This window comes from Primulina eburnea, chromosome 17 (genome assembly GCF_022965805.1).
Source record: "Primulina eburnea isolate SZY01 chromosome 17, ASM2296580v1, whole genome shotgun sequence".
NCBI lineage: Eukaryota > Viridiplantae > Streptophyta > Magnoliopsida > Lamiales > Gesneriaceae > Primulina > Primulina eburnea.
In genome coordinates this window covers 19,541,687-19,568,881 of record NC_133117.1, presented here as the reverse complement: position 1 = coordinate 19,568,881, position 27,195 = coordinate 19,541,687, and the positions used below count along the sequence as shown (strand labels likewise).

The window sequence follows — 27,195 nt, the reverse complement described above, 5'->3', positions numbered from 1 at the left end:
GAGTGGGCGCGCATATGCGCGAGTGGTGCGGGAAGAATTGAGTGTGACCAGAAGGTCTCGCGCATATGTGCGGCTTGTGTGCGTGCATATGCGCGAGCAGTCCAGTAGCTAATTTTCCGGATAGAACTTCCGGTGCATATGCGCGGGTCTTGGGCGCGCATATGCGCGCGGCATGCAGAATGAAGAATCTACATGTGGTTTCATTGTGCAACATGATATATATACATATATATTCTTTCATTTCCTCCGGCTGAACCAAGAGCAGAACCGAATCTCAGTGGAAAGAACTTCAAAGGCTTTTCACATTTTAGATTTTAGATTACAAACGATCCGCCCGTCAGATTTGAAATCCGAGTACAACATCGTGTTCCTATCGACAACATCTACAACTGGACGTAAGTTTTATTGAATTCTGATATCGTTTGAAATTATGATATTGGAGGAATTATGATTTGACGGTATAATGTGTTCTGGATACATTGATCAGTATATAATTGAAACCGGATCGAAGAACAGATACCGTATGAAATTGTTATGAATTTTCAGAGTTGATTTGATTGTGATTAGATCGAATTGATATCAGAATTATGTTGTTATCGATCATGAGATGTTGGGATTGATATCTGATTGATACTGTATCGCTTGGTATATTGATATTATTCAGACTTGGATCAGATAAGTTGTTGATTAGTATATACTGATATTGTATTGCCGGTATTGAGAGATTGTACATGTTTGAGATTATGATCTGTTATTTTTGAGATTATGGGTTGTAGTGATACTAATTGTGAGACGTGTTATTATATCTATGATATTAAGATTGATGGGGTTACTGAGACTGTATTATTATTATGCCGTCGAAATAACAGTAGATTGGTATTGATCAAATTCAGTATTGATTGAGATTATATCGTTGTATCATTGACGTTGATCAGATTATGTCTTGATTTGCGTATTGATCAGAACAGGCCTTAAATTGAGCTGTATATTGACATAGTCTATCCGATATTGTTATTTCAGATTGGATATGGACAGATTTGACTTCGAGACTTCGACTTCGTCAGACCGAGAAGAGAAATGTATAAATTGATGTTGATGCGGGATTGCACAACTCGAGTCCGATTCGACTTGAGTTTCCCAATATCACATACTTCATCCTATTGCATTGATATTTTCAATTGAGGTGATTGATATCTTTGGTTTATTGATTTATGTATTGAGTCATAGGCTGATGCGCCTAGTCGTAGACGATTGATCTCGTGACAGAGGTACCAAATAGTGATGGAATCGTCGCTGGGCCATTGCACATTGTCACAGGGGTTTGGGAGGATATGCCAGAGCGGATATGCCTAGATGATTGGCCGCTAGGCCAGGGCAATTGTGCCTAGTCTGTGGCTGATTCGCCAAGACGTCGGATGTTTGGCTATATCGAAGTGGATAGAATTGAAATTTCTTCTATTACTGATTTTAGATATGGAAAGAGCCAAAGTCCGTGAATAAGAACGTACCACCACCCCGATCGGGAGTGTAGGTGGGTGTATGTTCTTATTCCGATCGGGATCCCTAGATTAGGATTGAGTCGAGTCAGAGTCGAAGAGTCACGGAGTGTGATTCAGAGTTTGTATTGAGTCATGTTTCTGATTTGATACATATTCAGAGTATGATTTACAGTTTGGTATTGATTCATGTTTCTGACTTTGATACATGTTATGAATATATATTTCATGCTTTTATATCGGTTTATATGAAGTGCATGTATACATGATTTATACTAGGAATATAATTCTCACCGGAGTTATCCTATTGTTGTCTTGTTTGTATGTGTGCATGACAATAGGTGGGACAGGATCAGGATCAGGATCAGGATCAGGAAGAGGATGAGAGTAATAGTAGCGTGGAGATCCAGGCCCAGAAGCAGAATAGGTTTCAGCGCTTGATGTCTAGATGTTGAACCTAGTTGAGATAGAGACATGTAGTACATGACTGTACTTTGATATTGACATATATCAGATAGATTACATTACGTTTCCGCATTTATATTTAAAAAGAAAAAAATTTAGTCCAACTTTTCTTAATTGTTATATTTGACATTAATAATAATTAAGACATGAATTAGCATATGGGTCCCCACAACAGGTGATATCAGAGAATTAGGTTCTGTAGACTGAGATAGAAGCTAGTGAGCGGGGTAGATTGAGTTTTATTTCCTTGTTTTGATTGCTAGCATAATTTACTGCTTTTTTCATACATGTTACTTGCTTTATCTGATTTGATTTTGTAATATGTATTTTTGAGATTGAATCAGAACCGATTCTTGATCAGCAGTAAGATGATCAGAGGAGGACTGAAACAGGTTTGTTGTATTTGGTTACTAATTCTTTTGGTAATCAGATATACCTCCTCGAAGAATTCCAGAACCAGGTAGTACTTCGGTTTATCAGATGGGTGTGTCAGAAACTCCGATGGAAATAATGTTGAAGAGATTTCAGTCATTCAAACCGCCGACTCTGAGGGGTACTGAGAAGTCTGATGATTGTGAGAGTTGGCTGAATGATATTGAAGTGTTGTTTGATTCACTTGATTACCCAGATGAACGCAGAGTTAGATTGATTGGGCATCAGTTATACGAGGTCGAAAAGATTGGTGGATCGCAACCAAAGAAGCCTTAGAGCAGCAGGGTACCGTGATTACGTGGAAAATTTTTAAAGCTGAGTTTCATAAAATATTTCTCCCAGTATCGTACCGACAAGATAAGAGTACAAAGTTTGCTAATTTGAAACAAGGCCAGCTGAATATTGAAAAATATGTGGCAAAATTCTCTACCTTACTACGTTTTGCTCCTCAGGTGGCTGGAGATGATAAAGCTGTAGTTGATCAGTTCATCAGCGGATTGAATCCTGAAATATCTAAATTGGTAAATGTAGAACGACCACCCCATTATTTTGCTGACGTCTTGAACCGGGCAAAGGGAGCTGAGGCAAGTGATAAACATAAAAATTTGTACATTAATTAAATGTTTTATAATATAAATATATAGTTTTTGTTTTATTAAATTTTTAAATATTATATGTTTTATAATAAATTGTATAAAATATAAGTTGTTGTGTAATTACAAGTTTTTACAGGTTCGATAAAACAAGAATAAACTTGGAGTTTCAAATGGGATTAAGATGATTCTTGGACCTGTAGAAAATTGATGTTAATATCTACAATATTGATGGCAAGCATGAGATAAAAATCCTCTCACAAGTGGGATCAAATTAAGCAACAAATAAAGTTATCAAAGGAGTGGCAGTTTTACCATGCTCTAGTATTTTGACCATATCTCTCAAATTACTTGGTCAAATGGTTTGAAAAAAATACCACAACTAGACAACCCAATTATCCACATGTTTCTTTTTATGTGAAGAAGCAAATTCGGAAAAGAAGATTTTCAAAAGTGATGTGTACTATAATATAATATCTTGGAACACCAATGAAGACTTTTGTGTAAAAAAATAATATTTTATTTGTGGTTGTCTCCCCAAATTTGGCTATAAATAGGGGTGCATTGTAATGTATTGAGATATCCCTCATTCTATGAACAAATATTTGAGTTCATAATATTTCTCTCTATATTTTTCTTTTATTTCTTCATTTAAATATAATTAGCATGTTAATTTCATATTCAAAGTTTTACACTTTGAATAATGAATTACTAGCTTCCTAAAGTTGAGATGAAAAGGTGAAACTCTTGGCATGATAATAAGTTTATTTAAAGGTAAGAATCTATGTTTTATATTATTTAATCATTATTTATTGTTTATGTTATATTTATTTTCTTTAAGCATTTTTATACCCTACTTATAAGTGGGAGTTTTGATTTATTGTTGCTATATGTTACACTAAATTCATGGAACCATTTAAATGTTAGTTTGGTATTACCAACCATTTAAAGTGGATGCCTTAATTTATTATATATAAATATATTATAATATTAAATTCTTGAAACCATTTAAATGTTAGTTTGGTTTTACCAACCATTTAACTTGGATTCCTTGATTTATTATATATGAATATATCATAGTATTAATTTATTGGTACCATTTAAATATTTGTTTGGTTTTACAAACCATTTAAAGTGGGAACCTTGATTTAGTGTTTACAAATATATATAGCGCAATAAATACTTGACCACATTTATAAGTTTTGGTATATATTATATACTTATAAGATAATAATATATAACATAATATAAATATGATTATTTAATATATTGGAACCATTTTATTAAGTGGATTTCAATATTATTCGTTAATGTTAATTTTATTAAAATACCAAGAGTGGATCCTTTAATCTCAACTACTTAAATTAAAATTTGAACAATTAAAATTTACCCATTAAAGATTCAAACAATTAAAATTAAAAAGAAACAAAAACAAAACAAAAAGACATTGTAGTGGATTTGTAATTACCTTAGTTTCCCTGTGGATACGATATCGGACTCACCGAATTATACTACTTGTGGAAAACCTGCTCTTGGGAGTACAACAATCAGAGTCGCAACAAGTTTTTGGCTCCGTTGCCGGGGAAGTATAATTTAATTTCAAGTCTATTTAATTTCCTTTATAGTTTATTTTTCTTTATTTGAATTTTTATTGCTTTTGTGTGTTTTTATTCTTTTCCATTTGCATTTGCATGAGCATTTGGTCACGTACACTTAGTGGTCGACTCATTCGAAATAACCCTTTATTTTTACAAAATATGGTGGAAGAACCTATCCAAGAAAATGAAGATGAAATTCAATCTCAACATGATCATGATAGACGAAGAACACTTAGAGATCACATGAATCCTACACGTACTAGTGCACCTTCATGTCTAGTTTTTTTTTTTCCCCCTGATGCATCTCATTTCAATTTTAAGCCTGGTATTATGATCTAAATTGTAGCATGAACACCATTCGACTTAAGCTTTTTCCTTTTTCTTTAAAAGATAAAGCTAAATCTTGGCTACAAAATCTTAGATCGGGATCCATTCGAACTTGGGATGAATTGCAACAACAATTTTTGAAAAAGTTTTTTCCATAGCAAAGAACAAATTTTTTCAAAAGGCAAATCATCACTTTCACTCAAAAACAAGGAGAAACTTTTTATCAGTGTTGGGATATATACAAAGAATTGCTTAATCTTTGTCCACATCATGGTTTTGAAATTTGGAGGGTTGTTTCTCAATTTTATGAATGCTTAACACCTAAAGATAGGCAAATGGTTGAATTTATGTGTAATGGACCATTTGAAGATAAAGATCCAAACGAGGCAATTGAGTATCTCGATTCATTAGCTGAAAATGCTCAAAATTGGGACACTATAGGTACAATCGAACCATCAAACAAGATTCAATCTCCTACATCTGGTGGAGGTATGTACACTCTCAAAGATGAACATGATCTTCAAGCTAGATTTACCTCTTTGGCAAGAAAAGTTGAGGCACTTGAATTGAAAAAGAATGGTCAATTAAAATCTGTTCAAGAAATTGCGTGTCACATCTGTGATACAAGTGATCACTTTACAAAAGATTGTCCAACTTTGCCCTCTTTTAAAGAATGTCTCCATGAACAAGCCAATGTTTTGAACAATTTCAAAAGGCCAAATTTTGAACCATTTTCTCAAAATTACAATCCAAGTTGGCGAAATCATCCAAATTTTAGTTGTAGGAATGATAGTGCTGCACAATTTCCGCAACCACATTTTCAAAATCAACAAAATTTTCAAAATTATGCACCTTATGTTCCTCCACCGAAAAGGAATTTGGAAGATTTATTGAATTCTTTCATTGCAAAGCAAGAGTCTATCAATACTCAAACTGCTCAAACCATGACAGATTTGAAAGATACTCTTGCTAAATTTGCATATGCCCTTAATGTTCATGAAAAAGGTAAATTTCCTTCACAACCTCTGCCTAATCCCAAGGATCATCATTCACAAACTGGAACTTCTGGAACTCAACCGATGGATCAGGTAAAATATGTTATTACCCTTCGAAGTGGTATGGTTGTGGAAAAATCCATTCTTGAACCTTGTGAAGATGATGATAAATCAACTTCAAAGGGTAAGGAAGTAGAACCCATAACTTGCGAAGAGGAGCTTCAACAGACAGTGTCACCACCATTCCCTCATGCATTGAAAAATACAAAAAAATCAAATTTGAATTTTAATATATATGATATTTTTAAACAAGTAAAAGTTAATATTCCTTTATTAGATGCAATAAAACAGGTACCATCATATGCCAAATTTTTGAAAGACTTGTGCACTGTGAAAAGAAAATTGAATGTGAAAAAGAAAGCATTTTTAGCCGAACAAGTAAGTGCAATCATTCAAAATAATAATACTTTGAAGTAAAAAGACCCAGGTTGTTCAACTATTTCTTGTATTATTGGAGAACGAAAAATTTTAAAAGCATCGCTTGACCTTGGAGCTACTGTGAATTTACTTCTATATTCAGTTTATCAAGAACTCAATCTAGGCGAGTTAAAACCTACTTCGGTAACACTTTTACTTGCTGATAGATCTATTAAAGTGCCAAGATGTATGATAGAAGACGTGTTGGTCCAAGTTGATAACTTTGTATATCCTGTCGATTTTATAGTTTTAGATACACAACCTATTGAAGCTTGTAATGCAATTCCTGTAATTTTAGGTCGTCCATTTTTAGCAACTTTTAATGCTCTTATAAATTGCATGAATGGAATAATGAAGTTGTCATTTGGTAACATGACCTTGGAGCTTAGTGTGTTTAATCTTTGTAAGCAACCACATGACAAAGGAGATGAAAGTGAAGATGAAAATCTTATTGAAACTCTTGTGGAAGAAAACATTCAAGAAGGGAGTACTCGTGATCAATTAGATATTTGTTCAATTGAAACTGTTAAAGAAAATATTGAAATTGATCTTGATGATTTTATTAGGTATCACCCGTTACCAGGATCAGAAAAAGAATTTGAGGCAAAATATGAGAACAAAGACGAACCACCCATATTGGAGTTAAAACCCATGCCAGAAGAATTGAAGTATGTATTTCTTGGAGAAGATGAAACATATCCGGTGGTAATTTTTTCTAAACTATCAAGAAGGTAAATTAGTTGATATGCTTAAAAGACATAAAAATGCAATTGGTTGGACACTAAAAGATCTTAAGGGCATTAATCCACTAATTTGCACTCACAAAATTCACTTAGAAGAAAATGCTAAAACATCTCAACAACCACAAAGGAGATTAAATCCACACATGAAAGATGTTGTGAAAACTGAAGTTCTCAAACTAATCGATGTTGGGATTATCTACCCTATTTCTGATAGTAAGTGGGTAAGCCTAACACAAGTAGTTCCAAAAAAATCTGGCATCACAGTGATAAAAAATGAAAAAGGTGAATTGTTAACAAGTCGAGTCTCATCTAGTTGGCGGATGTGTATTGATTATAGAAAATTAAATGACGCCACTAGAAAAGATCATTTTCCATTACCATTTTTGGATCAAATTTTAGAAAGAGTAGCAGGTCATCCATACTACTGTTTTCTTGATGGATATTCAGGTTATTATCAAATTCCCATTGCACTCGAAAATCAAGAAAAAACTACATTCACATGTCTTTTTGGAACATTTGCATTTAGAAGGATGCCTTTTGGATTATGCAATGCCCCAGCAACATTTCAAAGATGTATGCTAAGCATTTTTTGCGACATGGTTGAAAATTGTTTGGAAATTTTCATGGATGATTTAACTGTCTTTGGGAATATATTTGATAATTGTCTTGAAAATTTGGAAAAAGTTTTAAGAAGATGCGAGGAAAAATGTCTTATTTTAAATTGGGAAAAATGTTATTACATGATTATTTCTGGAATTGTTTTGGGACATGTCGTGTCATCTCATGGAATTGAAGTTGATAAAACAAAAGTTGATGTCATTGCCAATTTACCCCCTCCAAAATCCATTAAAGAAATTCGCTCATTTTTGGGACATGCTGGATTTTATAGGAGGTTTATAAAGGACTTTAGTTTAATCTCTAAACCCATTTGTAACCTCTTAATAAAAGACACTGCATTTGAGTGGACTCAAGAATGTCAAATTGCTTTTGATAAAATCATTCGACATTTAACATCAGCTCCTATCATGCAACCTCCTGACTGGTCTTTACCATTTGAAATCATGTGCGATGCGAGTGATTATGCAGTCGGTGCAGTACTGGGTCAAAGAAGAAATGGTAAGCCTTATGTGATATATTATGCAAGTAGAACTTTAAACAATGCTCAAATAAATTACTCCACAACTGAAAAAGAACTACTTGCTTTAATATTTGCATTAGATAAATTTCGTTCTTATTTGATTGGATCAACGACTATTGTGTTTACTGATCATTCTGATATTAGATATTTGTTGACCAAACAGGATGCAAAGCCACGAATGATACGATGGATTTTGTTGCTCCAAGAATTTGACATTGTGATCAAAGATAAAAAAGGAACCGAGAATGTCGTAGCCGATCATTTATCGAGACTAGTAACAGGATCATCTTGTGAAATGACACCAATTAACGATAATTTTCCTGATGAACATCTATTTTCAGTTACTACTACACCTTGGTTTGCTAACATAGTAAATTTTCTTGTGACAGGAAAAATGCCACCGCAATGGAGTTCCCAAGATAAAAGAAAATTTTTGAATGAGGTAAAAAACTTTTATTGGGATGATCCGTATCTGTTCAAGTATTGTCCAGATCAAATTTTTCGACGTTGCATACCCGACAATGAGGTAAGTAGTGTCATTAAATTTTGTCATTTAGAAGCATGTGGAGGACATTTTTCTTCAAAGAAAACGGCTGCAAAAATCTTGCAGTGTGGATTTTATTGGCCCACTTTGTTTAAAGACACCCACGAAATCTGCAAGATCTGTGAAAATTGTCAAAAATTGGGTGCGATTTCAAAAAGAAACATGATGCCTTTGAATCATATCATTGAAATTGAAATCTTTGACTGTTGGGGAATTGATTTTATGGGACCTTTTCCACCGTCGTTTGGATACTTGTATATTTTAGTTGCAGTTGATTATGTTTACAAATGGATAGAGGCAATTCCATGTCGAACAAATGATCATAAAATCGTCATCAAATTTTCGAAAGAAAATATTTTTAGTAGATTTGGAATTCCTCGAGCCATGATAAGTGATGGGGGAACTCACTTTGTTAATAAACCATTTGCTTCATTAATGAAAAAATATGGTATTACTCATAAAGTAACTACCCCTTATCATCCTCAAACAAATGGACAAGTTGAATTAGCTAATAGGGAGATAAAGCAAATTTTGGAAAAAACTGTTAACTCAATTAGAAAAGATTGGTCTCTGCGACTTAATGATGCACTTTGGGCATATCGAACAGCTTTTAAAACATCATTGAATATGTCTCCCTATAGGCTGGTTTATGGAAAACATTGTCATTTGCCTGTGGAATTGGAACATAAAGCTTATTGGGCGATCAAAACTTTAAATTCAAGCATGGATGATGCCAACAAATTGAGTAAATTGCTACTTAATGAACTTGATGAACTCAGAAATGACGCGTATGAGAATTCAAGGATTTATAAAGCAAAAATAAAGTCATTTCATGATAAAACAATTCTTAGAAAATCTTTTGAGATTGGTAAAAAAGTTTTGCTTTATAATTCTCGACTTCACATATTTTCAAGAAAATTACGATCAAGATGGATAGGCCCATATGTTGTAAAGCATGTATATCCTTATGGAGCTATGGATATTGAAAATCCTAAAAATGGTGATGTTTTAAAGTGAATGGACAAAGGCTTAAACCATTTTTGGAAAATGAAATCTTTCAAGAAGAGTTTATTACCCTTTCTGATTCTTAAATTTTTATGTTGCATTTAATTTTGTTTGTTTTTATTTCAGGTTTCTTTAATCTTTTTATTTCCCGGTTAAATGGCGGATAACGGTACTCCGTGACTCTCATAGTCGGTTAAATCAGTTTCCCACAATTGCTGATACAAAAATAAAAAAAAAATCATTTCTTTTCTTTTCAAAATGGATGAAATTCTCTCAAAAATTTGTAAATATTTTCCCTCTTTATTTGAAAATGTTCTAAGAAAAATTTATGCAAGAAGGTGTGAAAGATTGAGATTGCTAATGCAAAAAGGAATTCCAGAAGATATTTGTCTTGTAATAGAAGCTAAGGTCCGATTAGGAGGAGAAGTTCCACAATCATTGCTCATTCGGTATTTGCCGGGATTAGGAAAAAGTACTCATGCGAAAAAACGAAGGGCCAAAAGTCTAGGGGTTTGTCATAAGTGTGCAAGATAAACTTGTGACAAACGATGCAGATCTTTGGGATGTGTTTCCAATAACAGAGAAGATAAAATTGGTTTCATTAAGAATGGGCTGAGTAAGGAGTCTTTAGATAACATCTTATTGACTCTTGAGACGCATTCTAGTGGACATGTGCATATTGAACTTCTCCGTTTATGGAAAAAATTCCAAGATGAGCGTCATATTCTCGGGAATCCGACTAAAAAAGACCCTGTTTGCCAATTTATAAGAAAATTGGATGGGAAGCATATCCTCGACTCATAGAAGGCGTTGAAGCCGTTTCTGGACGTAAAACCAGAGGAAAATTGTGAGCCACAATCACACTACTGTTTATATGCATGTGTGTCATTATTATTTTTAATATTTATTCTGTTTACAGCGGTGACTCATAGTTTTGTTATGATAACATATTACCCCTATAAAATCTCTCATCTTTCTCTCTATTTTCGCAGACCAAAAAAGAAAGTAAAAACATGGCTGGATCCTCTACACAAACTTTGAAAAATATTTGTGTATTTTGTGGGTCGAGTCCTGGAAAAAATGAAGTGTTTGTAGAAGCAGCGAATAATCTTGGAAAGATATTGGCTGAGAGAAAAATTCACTTGGTATATGGGGGAGGTAATATTGGGTTAATGAGATCTGTTTCAACATCTGCTCATCTTGTAGGTAGTTAGGTTTTGGGTATTATTCCTACAGCTTTAGCTGAAGGAAATATTACAGGTGTTACGATTGGGGAAGAATTAAAAGTTTCTTTTATGTATGAAAGAATCACTCAAATGATTGAAAATTCTGATGCTTTTATCGCACTACCAGGTGGTTTTGGTACATTAGAAGAAATTTTTCACACTGTTTCTTGGGCACAACTTAATATCCATAATAAACCTGTGGGCTTGTTGAATATCAATAATTATTATGACAGTTTGTTGACATTCTTGATAAAGCTGTGGAACAGAATTTCATTTCAGAAAATTCACGACGGATGCTCATCTGTGCTTCGACTGCCGACTAATTAATTAATGATTTGGAAGTTTTTGTTCATAAGCCTGATCCGATGAGAACAAAGATCAATGGGTTGCAATCAAGCAGTAAGAAAAGAAAGTTGGATCATTGATTCAAAAGTCGTGGATTGGTTTGCGTTTGTTTCAGTTTGTTATCTTCAATAAAATTCCAGGTGATATCTCTTTCATTATGTACTCTTTATTAATAGTTATTTCGACATTAGGGACAATGTCATATTCTGATTGGGGGGAGAAAAAATAAAAAAAAAATATATATATATATATATTTTATAATAAAATCATGTTTATTGCTTGTATCTTTGTAATTTTTGCAAAAATATCATACATTACATATTTGAAAGGTTTAAATTAGAAAATGTATTAATCTATCTAAGGATGTTTAATTTTTATTTGAAACAAAAAAAGTCAATTTTAATATTCTGATCAATATAAAAATATGATTTATGAAATCTTTTTGAGTGATTAACCATTGTGATAAAATCAAGTATTAAAGTATATGGCCCAAGATATACCTTATAAGAGTGCCTAAAATTTTAAACTCACACATATTTTGTGAGTAAGTGGAGAGGACTGAGAAAACAGCTTTCGAGCCTTTATTGATCATGAGAGAGACTATCTATTGTTTAGATCTTGAGTTCTTATTTTGAAAAAAAAATGATATTTCCTGAAAAAAAAAGAGAGGAGAAAAATACAAAAAGAAATATATTGAAGATCTATGTAATTTTTAAGTTATATGCTACGACCCATATATCTCTCATAAAAAAAAAAAGAAAGAGAGAAATTTATTGTACAAATTAAATAAATATGTGGTCAAGAAGCATAAACTTAGTCTGATTCCATGATGTTATGAAAAAAAAGAGAAAAAAATATATCAGGAAAAAAATATATAATAAGAACGACTAGATTTTGAATCAATGGATTTTCTATCTTTTGATTAGTTTGGCTCGTCTGTCTGTCTGCATTCTGTAAACCATTTTTCTGAGCATTTATCTGTATTCCAACTCCGTGAGAGAAATCGTTGCCATAAATTGAAACATTTATTAACCTGTGAGGATATGGAGTTGAGACTCTTACTAGGAATTTCTGAAGGCCGTGTACATTTAACTACTTGAAATAAGCTTTGAATTGATCATCTCAAATTATTTTATAAATTATAATTATGATGATCTTGATATAACTTTGACAGTTTTCAAATTTAATTTAAACACTTAGATAGTTCTGATTGCATTTCTATTTAAATTAATCAATGTGTTTTGTATTGCTATTAACGCTTAAATTGCTAGGGACTAGCAATAAGCTGGTTGGGAGGTGTGATAAACATAAAAATTTGTACATTAATTAAATGTTTTATAATATAAATATATAGTTTTTGTTTTATTAAATTTTTAAATATTATATGTTTTATAATAAATTGTATAAAATATAAGTTGTTGTGTAATTACAAGTTTTTACTATTTTTTACAGGTTCGATAAAACAAGAATAAACTTGGAGTTTCAAATGGGATTAAGATGATTCTTGGACCTGTAGAAAGTTGATGTTAATATCTACAATATTGATGGCAAGCATGAGATAAAAATCCTCTCACAAGTGGGATCAAATTAAGCAACAAATAAAGTTACCAAAAGAGTGGCAGTTTTACCATGCTCTAGTATTTTGACCATATCTCTCAAATTACTTGGTCAAATGGTTTGAAAAAAATACCACAACTAGACAACTCAATTATCCACATGTTTTTTTTTATGTGAAGAAGCAAATTCGGAGAAGAAGATTTTCAAAAGTGATGTGTAATATAATATAATATCTTGGAACACCAATGAAGACTTTTGTGTAAAAAAATATTTTTTATTTGTGGTTGTCTCCCCAAATTTGGCTATAAATAGGGGTGCATTGTAATGTATTGAGATATCCCTCATTCTATGAACAAACCTTTGAGTTCATAATATTTCTCTCTATATTTTTCTTTTATTGCTTCATTTAAATATAATTAGCATGTTAATTTCATATTCAAAGTTTTACACTTTGAATAATGAATAGCTAGCTTCCTAAAGTTTAGATGAAAAGGTGAAACTCTTGGCATGATAATAAGGTTATTTAAAGGTAAGAATCTATGTTTTATGTTATTTAATCATTATTTATTATTTATGTTATATTTATTTCTTTAAGCATTTTTATACCCTACTTATAAGTGGGAGTTTGGATTTATTGTTGCTATATGTTACACTAAATTCTTGGAACCATTTAAATGTTAATTTGGTATTACCAACCATTTAAAGTGGATGCCTTGATTTATTATATATAAATATATTATAATATTAAATTCTTGAAACCATTTAAATGTTAGTTTGGTTTTACCAACCATTTAACTTGGATTCCTTGATTTATTATATATGAATATATCATAGTATTAATTTATTGGTACCATTTAAATGTTTGTTTGGTTTTACCAACCATTTGAAGTGGGAATCTTGATTTAGTGTTTACAAATATATATAGCACAATAAATACTTGACCACATTTATAAGTTTTGGTATATATTATATACTTATGAGATAATAATATATAACATAATATAAATATGATTATTTAATATATTGGAACCATTTTATAAAGTGGATTTCAATATTGTTCGTTAATGTTAACTTTATTAAAATACCAAGAGTGGATCCTTTAATTTCAACTACTTAAATTAAAATTTGAACAATTAAAATTTACCCATTAAAGATTCAAACAATTAAAATTAAAAAGAAACAAAAACAAAACAAAAAGACATTGTAGTGGACTTGTAATTACCTTAGCTTCCCTGTGGATACAATATCGGACTCGCCAAATTATATTACTTGTGGACAACCTGCTCTTGGGAGTGCAACAATCAGATTCGCAACAGCAAGTTTGATTAAACAGCGAGGAATGTCGTATGTTGCTCACTCACAGAAACAACAACCTCTAGCTCAATTCTTGCCAGCACCGTCTCGATTTGATAGTGACAGTAGTAGTAAAGGAAAAGATGATTTCCTGAAAGCTCGCAAGAAACAGTTTAAGAAGCTAGGGAGTGGTTCCTCTAGCTCCAACAGTTATAGCCGAGTTATACGGGATTTTATTGTAGTATTTGTGGGGGAAGACATTCCACAGAGCAATGTCGAGGTGTGTTTGATATTTGCAACGTCTGTCGTCAGCCAGGACACTTTTCTAGAGTTTTTCCACATAGAGGTTCTCGAAGATCTCAGGGAGCAGAACCATCTGGATCAGTGGCACCGCCTGATAGACAATCACCGGTTATTCGCTCCTTCCAACCCCCGATGACTCCTCAATCACAACCAAGGCCAGGACACACCTAATGAGGTAGTGGCATGTAATTGTTTCCTGTACGATTATATTGCATATGTATTGATGGATACTAATGCATTCCATACAAATACCTTTGAATGAATTGCATTGATATATGCCTTTTCTATTGAGTTATTATATGATGTAGTATTGATCTTTTTTCTTTTGGGGAGAGGTTTTGTATCAGTGATATCTGTTAGACCTTGGATACTACAGTATGACAGATATGATATTGAGTTAAATAATATAGTACTTGGGTTGTCTAATTTTAACTACGTTATCAGTATTGATATATTGATCAAGTACAGAATTACCAGCGATTTTGCTAGAAGATGATAAGATTCAGACCGGATAGGGCTGATGGATAAAAATGTTACGGTAAGGATTCTATATTTAGACTTCTTTTGATATCGGCGATGTTTATGTCTCGATTGTTATAGAAAGGAGCGAAGAGATTCCTTGTTTATTCAGTTGATTTACTGAAATCAAGCCTATCATTGGCCGAATTGCTAATGATATATGAAATTGCTGATGTTTTCTCAGATGGGATTTCAGAATTGCTTCCAGTCAAAGAGGTAGATTTCAGCATTGATTGCATAACAGCTATGGTTGTGAATTGATAAACGCTGTATTCAGAATATTTTGATTATTCTCCGATTAGCTGATCTATGGTATTCAGATATATTCGAAGAATATGACTGAATTTGTTAAATATCTGAGTATTATATTGAATATATTCTGAGAATGGGAAAGTGGTATACAGAAACTGTTGAAGTGTGAATCTTGATTAAGACAGTCTTTATTCGGGGTATTTTATATCTGAAGATGGTATACCGATTAATTTTAGCTTAGTGAAGCCGTGATTAATTGGCTTAGATTGATATCAGGTTTAGAAATTTGTAATGGCATGAGTTTAACAGGATACTGTATATGATTGTTATTTTGAATTGCTTGAGACTGATTATTTTTGGAGAATCATTTGATACAGATTGTATACAGTGGAGACTCGATACCGTTCAAGTCGAACCAGAGCTGATTTTGAGAGTTAAAACAGTTCAGAAAGTTGATCAGAATGGGCAGAACTTGATTATAGATAGTCAGAGCAAGGTATCGATCATATTAGCACGTACGTGACACTGGATTGTATGTGAATAACCGATAGGTTGTGCTAGATATTTCAGATTTGTAATGACAAGAACATTCCTATTGATGACTGAAAGATATATGATAATTTGAAAAGACAGTTTTGATAGAAACAGATGAGATCAGATGTGGCAAGGTTTGTACTGAAATGTCTGAATTGCCAACAGATGAAGACAGAAAGAATGAAACCTGGAGATTGGTTGTATAGCGGATCGAATCCTGAATGAAAATGGGATCACATTTCCATGAAATTTGTGACGAAGTTACCGAGATCCTCCCGAGTGTATGATACAATTTGAGTCGTGATTGATAGATTGACCGAATCTGCATATTTTATTCCGTACAGGATGACGTACAGATATAATCAGATGACTGAGATTTATGTCAGAGAGATGGTCAGATTTTACAAAGTGCCGAAGTCGATTGTTTTAGACCTTGATTTTCGGTTTACTTCACACTTTGGATGGAGTTATCGCAAGCTTTAAGTACGAAGGATATCTGAGTACTACATATCATTCACCGACTGACGGACAGTCAGAGTGGATTATCCAGATCTTGGAAGATATGCGTAGAGCTGTGGTGCTTGATTTTAGCACTAATTGGCAGGATTCATTGCCATGTGGTGAGTTTTAGTACGACCACAACTATCAGACGAGTATATAGATGGTACCATTTGAGACGTTGTACGGTAAGAAACATGGATCTCCTCTTGATTTGGAATGATATCTCGAAGATTCCGGACATTGAACCTGATATGATTAGAGATATGACTTAGAAAGTGAGGTTGATTCAGGAAAGAATAAAGGCAGCTCAAGAGAGACATACCAAATATGCCAAGGTTTGATGAGACCATTGGTATTTGAGGCAGGAGACTGACTATTCTTGAAGATTTCTATTTTCAAAGATATTGTCAGGCTTGGCAAGAAAGGGAATTGTCTCCACGGTGTATTGGGCCGTACGAGATTCTCGAGTGGATAGGAAATTGTGCTTATTGATTCATGTGCTCGCCTTCTTTATGAGGGATACCTGATATTTTTATGTATCGTTATTGAGGAGATATCTATATGATGCTATGCATATGATTCAGTCAGGCGAGGTCGAACTGGATGAGGCACTGAGTTACTTCGAGAAGCCGATTCAGATCTTTCGATCGTAAAGAAAAGCAACTCTGAACGAAGATTATTCCGTTTGTGAAAGTTCAGTTGAATCATTATAGCATCGAAGAAGTTATCTGGAAGACTCAGTAGACATGAGATAGAGATTCCCGGAATTGTTTTATCGATGTGACTATTGTTATTATACTTCTATTCTCCATTCCTTATGTTATCTTGTGGATATTGGATTTGATACCAGATTGAATTACCTGTGATTTTGAGGACGAAATCAGATCTTGGGGGGGGAGAGGGAGAAATGTAAGGCCTGAGATTTTGATTACCGTAATCTGAAATAATTTGGCGATAATTAATACGATCTATTGGTAATTGAGATGTAATTATAGACGGAACGGATCAGACGGGAAAGACGAGAAACGACACGACAAATGTGCGAGGACAGTACACCTCACGCATATGCACGGCACCAATGCGCGCATATGCGCGAGTTGGGCAGAGCACCTCGCGCATATGCGCGAAGAGTGGGCGCGCATATGAGCGAGTGGTGCGGGAATAATTGTGCGTGATCATAAGGTCTCGCGCATATGCGCGGCTTGTGTGCGCGCACATGCCCGAGCAGTCCAGTAGCTAATTTTCCGGATAGAACTTCCGGCGCATATGCGCGGGTCTTGGGCACGCATATGCGCGCGGCATGCAGAATGAAGAATCGACATGTGGTTTCATTGTGCAACATGATATATATACATATATATTCTTTCCTTTCCTCCGGATGAACCAAGAGCATAACCGAATCTCAGAGGAAAGAACTTCAAAGGCTTTTCACATTTTAGATTTTAGATTACGAACGATCCGCCCGTCAGATTTGAAATCCGAGTACAACATCGTGTTCCTATAGACAACAGCTACCACTGGACGTAAGATTTATTGAATTCTGATATCGTTTGAAATTATGATATTGGGGGAATTATGATTTGACTGGTATTATGTGTTCTGGTTACACTGATCAGTATATAATTGAAACAGGATCGAACAAGAGATACCGTATGAAATTGTTATGAATTTTCATAGTTGATTTGATTGTGATTAGATCGAATTGATATCAAACTTATGTTGTTATCGATCATGAGATGTTGGGATTGATATCTGATTGATACTGTATCGCTTGGTATATCGATATTATTCAGACTTGGATCAGATAAGTTGTTGATTAGTATATACTGATATTGTATTGCCGGTATTGAGAGATTGTACATGTTTGAGATTATGATCTGTTATTGTTGAGATTATGGGTTGTACTGATACTAATTGTGAGCCGTTTATTATATCTATGATATTGAGATTGATGGGGTTACTGAGACTGTATTATTATGCCGTCGAAACACCAGTAGATTGGTATTGATCAAATTCAGTATTGATTGAGATTATATCGTTGTATCATTGACGTTGATCAGATTATGTCTTGATTTGCGTATTGATCAGAACAAGCCTTGAATTGAGCTGTATATTGACATAGTCTATCCGATATTGTCATTTCAGATTGGATATGGACATATTTGACTTCGAGACTTCGACTTCGTCAGACCGAGAAGAGAAAGGTATAAATTGATGTTGATGCGGGATTGCACAAATCGAGTCCGATTCGACTTGAGTTTCCCAATATCACATACTTCATCCTATTGCATTGATATTTGCAATTGAGGTGATTGATATCTTTGGTTTATTGATTTATGTATTGATTCATAGGCTGATGCGCCTAGTCGTAGACGATTGATCTCGTGACAGAGGTACCAAATAGTGATGGAATCGTCACTGAGCCATTGCACATTGTCACAGGGGTTTGGTAGGACCAAACTAACATTTAAATGGTTCCAAGAATTTAGTGTAACATATAGCAACAATAAATCAAAACTCCCACTTATAAGTAGGGTATAAAAATGCTTAAAGAAATAAATATAACATAAACAATAAATAATGATTAAATAATATAAAACATAGATTCTTACCTTTTAGTAACTTTATTATCATGCCAAGAGTTTCACCTTTTCATCTCAACTTTAGGAAGTTAGCTATTCATTATTCAAAGTGTAAAACTTTGAATATGAAATTAACATGCTAACTATATTTAAATGAAGAAATAAAAGAAAAATATAGAGAGAAATATTATGAACTCAAAGATTTGTTCATAGAATGAGGGATATCTCAATACATTACAATGCACCCCTATTTATAGCCAAATTTGGGGAGACAACAACAAATAAAATATTATTTTTTACACAAAAGTCTTATTGGTGTTCCAAAAATTAATATTTTAATACACATCACTTTTGAAAATCTTCCCATCTGAATTTTCTTCTCCACATAAAAACAAACATGTAGATATCCGAGTTGTTTGAATTGTGTTTTTTTTTTAACCATTTGACCAAGTAATTTGAGAGATATGGTCAAAATACTATATCATGGTAAAACTGCCACTTCTTTGGTAACTTTAATTGTTGCTTAATTTGATCCAAATTGTGAGAAGATTTTTATCTCATGTTTGCCACCAATATTGTAGATATTAACATCAACTTTTTACAAGTCCAAGAATCATCTTAATCTCACTTGCAACGCCAAGTTTATTCTTTTTTTATCGAACCTGTAAAAAATAGTTAAAACTTATAATTACACAACAACTTATATTTTATACAATTTATTATAAAACATATAATATTTAAACATTTAATAAAAAAAAACTATATATTTATTTTATCAAAAATTTAATTAATATACAATTTTTTATCTTTATCACAATCCCCAACCAGTTTATTGCTAGTCTCTAGCAATTTAAGCGTTAATAGCAACACAAAACATATTGATTAATTTAAATAGAAATGTAATCGGAACTATCCAAGTGTTTAAATTAAATTTGAAAACTGTCAAAGTTATATCAAGATCATTATAATTATGATTTATGAAATAATATGAATTGATAATTAAAAGCTTATTTTCAGATAGTTAAATGTACAAGGCCTTCAGAAATTCCTAATAAGAGTCTCAACTCCATATCCTCACAGGTTAATAAATGTTTCAATTTATGGGAACGATTTCTCTCATGGAGTTGGAATACAGATAAATGCTCAGGAAAATGGTTTACAGAATGCAGACAGACAAACGAGCCAACTAATCAAAAGATAGGAAATCCATTTATTTAAAATCCAGTTGTTCTTATTATATATTTTTTTCCTGATTTTTTTTCACATCATGGAATCAGACTAAATTTATGCTTCTTGACCACATCTTTTTTTAATTTGTACAATATATTTCTTTCTTTTTTTTCTTTTTTTATTTGTATTTTTATGTGAAATAAATGGGTCGCAGCATATAACTTAAATTACATAAATCTTCAACATCTTTCTTCTTTTCTTTTTTTTTCTTCGTTTTTTTTTTTTTGAGGAAATACCAATTTTTTTTCCAAATAAGAACTCAAGATCTAAAAAATTGATAGCCTCTCCGAAGATCAATAAAGGCTCGCAAGCTGTTTTCTCAATCCTCTCCACTCACTCACAAAATATGTGTGATTTTAAAAATTTTAGGTATTCTTATCAGGTATATCTTGGGCCATATACTTTAATACTTGATTTTATCACAATGGTTAATCATTCAAAAAGATTTCATAAATAATATTTTTATAGTGATCAGAATATTAAAATTGACTTTTTTTTTCAAATAAAAATTTAAACATCCTTAAATAGATTAATACATATTCTAATTTAAACCTTTCAAACATGTAATGTATGATATTTTTTGGAAAAAATTACTAAGATACAAACAATAAACATGATTTTATTTTAAAATAATATATATTTTTTTATTTTTTATTTTTTAAGTGCTTTTTTTTATATAAGTTTGTTCTCCCCCCAATCAGAATATGACATTGTTCCTAATATCAAAATAACCATTAATAAAGAGTACATAATGAAAGAGATATCACCTGGAATTTTATTGAAGATAACAAACTGAAACAAACGCAAACCAATCTACGACTTCTGAATCAATGAGCCAACTTCCTTTTCTTACTGCTTGATAGCAACCAATTGATCTTTTTTATCATCAGATCGGGCTTATGAACAAAAGCTTCCAAATCATCAATTAGTTGGTCGGCAGTCGAAGCACAGATGAGCATCCGTCGTGAATGTTCTGAAATGAAATTCTGTTCCACAGCTTTATCAAGAAATATCAACAAACTGTCATAATAATTATTGATATTCAACAAGCCCACCGGTTTATTATGGATATTAATTTGTGCCCAAGAAACAGTGTGAAAAATTTCTTCTAATGTATCAAAACCACCTGGTAGTGCGATAAAAGCATCAGAATTTTCAATCATTTGAGTGATTCTTTCATACATAGAAGAAACTTCTAATTCCTCCCCAATCGTAACACCTGTAATATTTCCTTCAGCTAAATCTGTAGGAATAATACCCAAAACCTGACTACCTCCAAGATGAGCAGATGTTGAAACAGATCCCATCAACCCAATATTACCTCCCCCATATACCAAGTGAATTTTTCTCTCAGTCAATATCTTTCCAAGATTATTCGCTGCTTCTACAAATACTTCATTTTTTCCAGGACTCGACTCACAAAATACACAAATATTTTTTAATGTTTGTGCAGAGGATCCAACCATGTTTTTACTTTCTTTTTTGGTATTCGAAAATAGAGAGAAAGATGAGATATTTTATGTTATCAGGACAAAACTATGGGTCATAGCTGTAAGCAGAATAAACAGTTAAAATAATAATGACACACATGCATATAAACAGTAGTGTGATTGTGGCTCACAATTTTCCTCTGGTTTTACATCCAGAAATGGCTTCAACGCCTTCTATGAGTCGAGGATATGCTTCCCAACCAATTTTCTTATAAATTGGCAAACATGGTTTTTTTTAGTCGGATTCCCAAAACTATGACGCTCATCTTGAAATTGTTTCCAAAAACGGAGAAGTTCAATATGCACATGTCCACTAGAATGCGTCTCAAGAGTCAATAAGATGTTATCTAAAGACTCCTTACTCAGCCCATTCCTAATGAAACCAATTTTATCTTCTATGTTATCGGAAACACATCCCAAAGATCTGCATCGTTTGTCACAAGTCCATCTTTCACACTTATGACAAACCCCTAACCTTTTGGCCCTTCGTTGTTTCGCATAAGTGATTTTTCCTAATCCAGGCAAATACCGAATGAGCAATGATTGTGGAACTTCTTCTCCTAATCGGACCTTAGCTTCTATTACAAGATGAATATCTTCTGGAATTCCTTTTTACATTAACAATCTCAATTTTTCACACCTACCTGCATAAATTATTCTTAGAACATTTTCAGAAACAGAGGGAAAATATTTACAAATTTTTGAGAGATTTTCATCCATTTTGCAAAGAAAAGAAAGAAATGTTTTTTTTTTTATTTTTGTATCAGCAATTGTGGAAAACTGATTTAACCGACTATGAGAGTCACGGAGTACCGTTATCCGCCATTTAACCGGGAAATAAAAAGATTAAGGAAACCAGAAATAAAAACAAACAAAATTAAATACAACATAAAAATTTAAGGATCGGAAAGGGAAATAAACACTTCTTGAAAGATTTAATTTTTAAAAAATGGTTTAAGCCTTTGTTCATTCACTTTAAAAACATCATCATTTTTAGAATTTTCAATATCGACAGCTCCATAAGGATACACATGCTTTACAACATATGGGCATGTCCATCTTGATCGTAATTTTCCTGGGAATATGTGAAGTCGAGAATTATAAAGCAAAACTTTTTTACCAATCTCAAAAGATTTTGTAAAAATTGTTTTATCATGAAATGATTTGATTTTTACTTTATAAATCCTTGAATTCTCATACGCATAATTTCTGAGTTCATCAAGTTCGTTAAGTTGCAATTTGCGCAATTTGTTGCAATCATCCATGCTTGAATTAAAATTTTTGATCGCCCAATAAGCTTTATGTTCCAATTCCACAGGAAAATGAAAATGTTTTCTGTAAACTAACCTATAGGGAGACATATTCAATGATGTTTTAAAAGCTGTTCGATATGCCCAAAGTGCATCATTAAGTCGCAGAGACCAATTTTTTCTATTTGGGTTAACAGTTTTTTCCAAAATTTGCTTTATCTCCCAATTAGCTAATTCAACTTGTCCATTTGTTTGAGGATGATAAGGAGTAGTTACTTTGTGAGTAATACCATATTTTTCATTAATGAAGAAAATAGTTTATTAACAAAGTGAGTTCCCCCATCATTTATCATAGCTCGAGGAATTCCGAATCTACTAAAATATTTTCTTTCAAAAATTTGATGACGATTTTATGATCATTTGTTCGACATGGAATTGCCTCTATCCTTTTGGAAACATAATCTACTGCAACTAAAATATACAAGTATCCAAACGACGGTGGAAAATGTCCCATAAAATCAATTCTCCAACAGTCAAAGATTTCAATTTCAATGATATGATTCAAAGGCATTATGTTTTTTTTTGAAATCGCACCCAATTTTTGACAATTTTAACCGATCTTGCAGATTTCGTGGGTGTCTTTAAACAAAGTGGGCCAATAAAATCTACACTGCAAGATTTTTGCAGCCGTTTTCTTTGAAGAAAAATGTCCACCGCATGCTTCTGAATGACAAATTTTAATGACACTACTTACCTCATTGTCGCGTATGAAACGTCAAAAATTTGATCTGGACAGTACTTGAACAGATATGGATCATCCCAATAAAAGTTTTTTACCTCATTCAAAAATTTTCTCTTATCTTGGGAACTCCATTGCGGTGGCATTTTTCCTGTCACAAGAAAATTTACTATATTATCAAACCAAGGTGTAGTAGTAATTGAAAATAGATGTTCATCAGGAAAATTATCGTTAATTGGTGTCATTTCACAAGATGATCCTGTTACTAGTCTCGATAAATGATCGGCTACGACATTCACAGTTCCTTTTTTATCTTTGATCACAATGTCAAATTCTTGGAGCAACAAAATCCATCGTACCAGTCGTGGCTTTGCATCCTGTTTCGTCAACAAATATCTAATAGCAGAATGATCAGTAAACACAATAGTTGTTGATCCAATCAAATAAGAACGAAATTTATAAATATTACAGCAAGTAGTTCTTTTTCAGTTGTGTAGTAATTCATTTTAGCATTGTTTAAAGTTCTACTTGCATAATATATCACATAAGGCTTACCGTTTCTTCTTTGACCCAATACGGCACCGACTGCATAATCACTCGCGTCGCACATTATTTCAAATGGTAAAGACCAATCAGGAGGTTGCATGATAGGAGCTGATGTTAAATGTCGAATGATTTTATCGAATGCATTTTGGCATTCTTGAGTCCACTCAAATACATTGTCTTTTGTTAAGAGGTTACAAATGGGCTTAGAGATTAAACTAAAGTACTTTATAAACCTCCTATAAAATCCAGCATGTCCCAAAAATGAACGAATTTCTTTAATTGTTTTTGGAGGGGGTAAATTGGCAATGACATCAACTTTTGCTTTATCAACTTCAATTCCATGAGATGACACAATATGTCCCAAAACAATCCCAGAAGTAATCATGTAATGAAATTTTTCCCAATTTAAAATAAGACCTTTTTTCTCGCATCTTTTTAAAATTTTTTCCAAATTTTCAAGACATTTATCAAATGTATTCCCAAAAAAACAGTTAAATCATCCATGAAAATCTCCAAACAATTTTCAACCATGTCGCTAAAAATGCTTAGCATACATATTTGAAATGTTGCTGGGGCATTGTATAATCCAAATGGCATCCTTCTAAATGCAAATGTTTCAAAAGGACATGTGAATGTAGTTTTTTCTTGATCTTTGAGTGCAATGGGAATTTGATAATAACCTGAATATCCATCAAGAAACAGTAGTATGGATGACCTGCTACTCTTTCTAAAATTTGATCCAAAAATGGTAATGAAAAATGATATTTTCTTGTGGCGTCATTTAATTTCTATAATCAATACACATCCGCCAACTAGATGGGAGTCAACTTGTTAACAATTCACCTTTTTCATTTTTTATCATTGTGATGCCAGATTTTTTTGGAACTACTTGTGTTAGGCTTACCCACTTACTATCAGAAATAGGGTAGATAATCCCAACATCAAGTAGTTTGAGAACTTCAGTTTTCACAACATCTTTCATGTGTGGATTTAATCTCCTTTGTGGTTGTTGAGATGTTTTTGCATTTTCTTCTAAGTGAATTTTGTGAGTGCAAATTAGTGGATTAATGCCCTTGAGATCTTTTAGTGTCCAACCAATTGAATTTTTATGTATTTTAAGTATATCAACTAATTTAACTTCTTGATCACTTTTTAGTTCGGAAGAAATTACCACTGGATATGTTTCATCTTCTCCAAGAAATGCATACTTCAATTCTTCTTGCAAGAGTTTTAACTCCAATATGGGTGGTTCGTCTTTGTTCTCATATTTTGCATCAAATTCTTTCTCTGATCCTGGTAACGAGTCATACCTGATAAAATCATCAAGATCAATTTCAATATTTTATTTAACAGTTTCGATTGAACAAATATCTAATTGATCACGAGTACTCCCTTCTTGAATGTTTTCTTCCACAAGAGTTTCAATAAGATTTTCATCTTCACTTTCATCTCCTTTGTCATGTGGTTGCTTACAAAGATTAAAAAAATTGAGCTCCAAGGTCATGTTACCAAATGACAACTTCATTATCCCATTCCTGCAATTTATAAGAGCATTAGAAGTTGCTAAAAATGGACGACCCAGAATTACAGGAATTACATTACAAGCTTCGATAGGTTGTGTATCTAAAACTATGAAATCGACAGGATATACAAAGTTATCAACTTGGACCAATACGTCTTCTACCATACCTCTTGGCACCTTAACAGATCTATCGGCAAGTAAAAGTGTTACCGAAGTAGGTTTTAACTCGCCTAGGTTGAGTTCTTGATAAACTGAATATGGAAGTAAATTCACACTAGCTCCAAGATCAAGAAAGGCTTTTTTAATCTTTCGTTCTCCAATAATACATGAAATAGTAGGACAACCAGGGTATTTGTATTTCAAATTATTATTATTTTTAATGATTGCACTTACTTGTTCGGCTAAAAATACTTTCTTTTTCACATTCAATTGTTTTTTTCACAGTGCACAAGTCTTTCAAAAATTTGGCATATGATGGTACCTTCTTTATTGCATCTAATAAAGGAATATTAACTTTTACTTGTTTAAAATTATCATATATATCAGAATTCAAATTTGATTTTGTTTGTATTTTTCAATGCATGAGGGAATGGTGGTGACACTGTCTGTTGAACCTCCTCTTCGCAAGTTATGGGTTCTACTTCCTTACCCTTTGAAGTTGATTTACCATCATCTTCACAAGGTTCAAGAATGGATTTTTCCACAACCTTACCACTTCGAAGGGTAATAACAAATTTTACCTAATCCATCGGTTGAGTTCCAGAAGTTGCAGTTTGTGAATGATGATCCTTGGGATTTGGCAGAGGTTGTGAAGGAAATTTACCTTTTTCATGAACATTATGTGTAGATGCAAATTTAGTAAGAGTATCTTTCAAATCTGTCATGGTTTGAGTATTGATAAACTCTTGGTTTGTAATGAAAGAATTCAATGTATCTTCCAAATTTCTTTTAGGTGGAGGAACATAAGTTGCATAATTTCGAAAATTTTGTTGATTTTGGAAATGTGGTTGTGAAAATTGTGCACCATTATCAATCCTCCAACTAAAATTTGGATGATTTCGCCAACTTGGATTGTAATTTTGAGAAAATGGTTCAAAATTTGGCCTTTTGAAATTGTTCAAAACATTGGCTTGTTCATGGAGACATTCTTTAAAAGAGGGAGAAGTGGGACAATCTTTTGTAAAATGATCACTTGTATCACAGATGTGACACACAATTTCTTGAACAGATTTTAATTGACCATTCTTTTTCAATTCAAGTACCTCAACTTTTCTTGCCAAAGAGGAAAATCTAGCTTGAAGATCGTGTTCATCTTTGAGAGTGTACATACCTCCACCAGATGTAGGAGATTGAATCTTGTTTGATGGTTTGATTGTACCTATAGTGTCCCAATTTTGAGCATTTTCAGCTAATGAATCGAGATACTCAATTGCCTCGTTTGGATCTTTATCTTCAAATGTTCCATTACACATAAATTCAATCATTTACCTATC

The 27,195-nt window shown here is 32.8% G+C and overlaps 1 pseudogene; it reads left to right on the top strand.

The window, feature by feature from the left end:
- Positions 1 to 1,979: 1,979 nt before the first annotated feature.
- LOC140818672 (uncharacterized) lies at positions 1,980 to 10,738 on the top strand (annotated as a pseudogene).
- Positions 10,739 to 27,195: the final 16,457 nt, after the last annotated feature.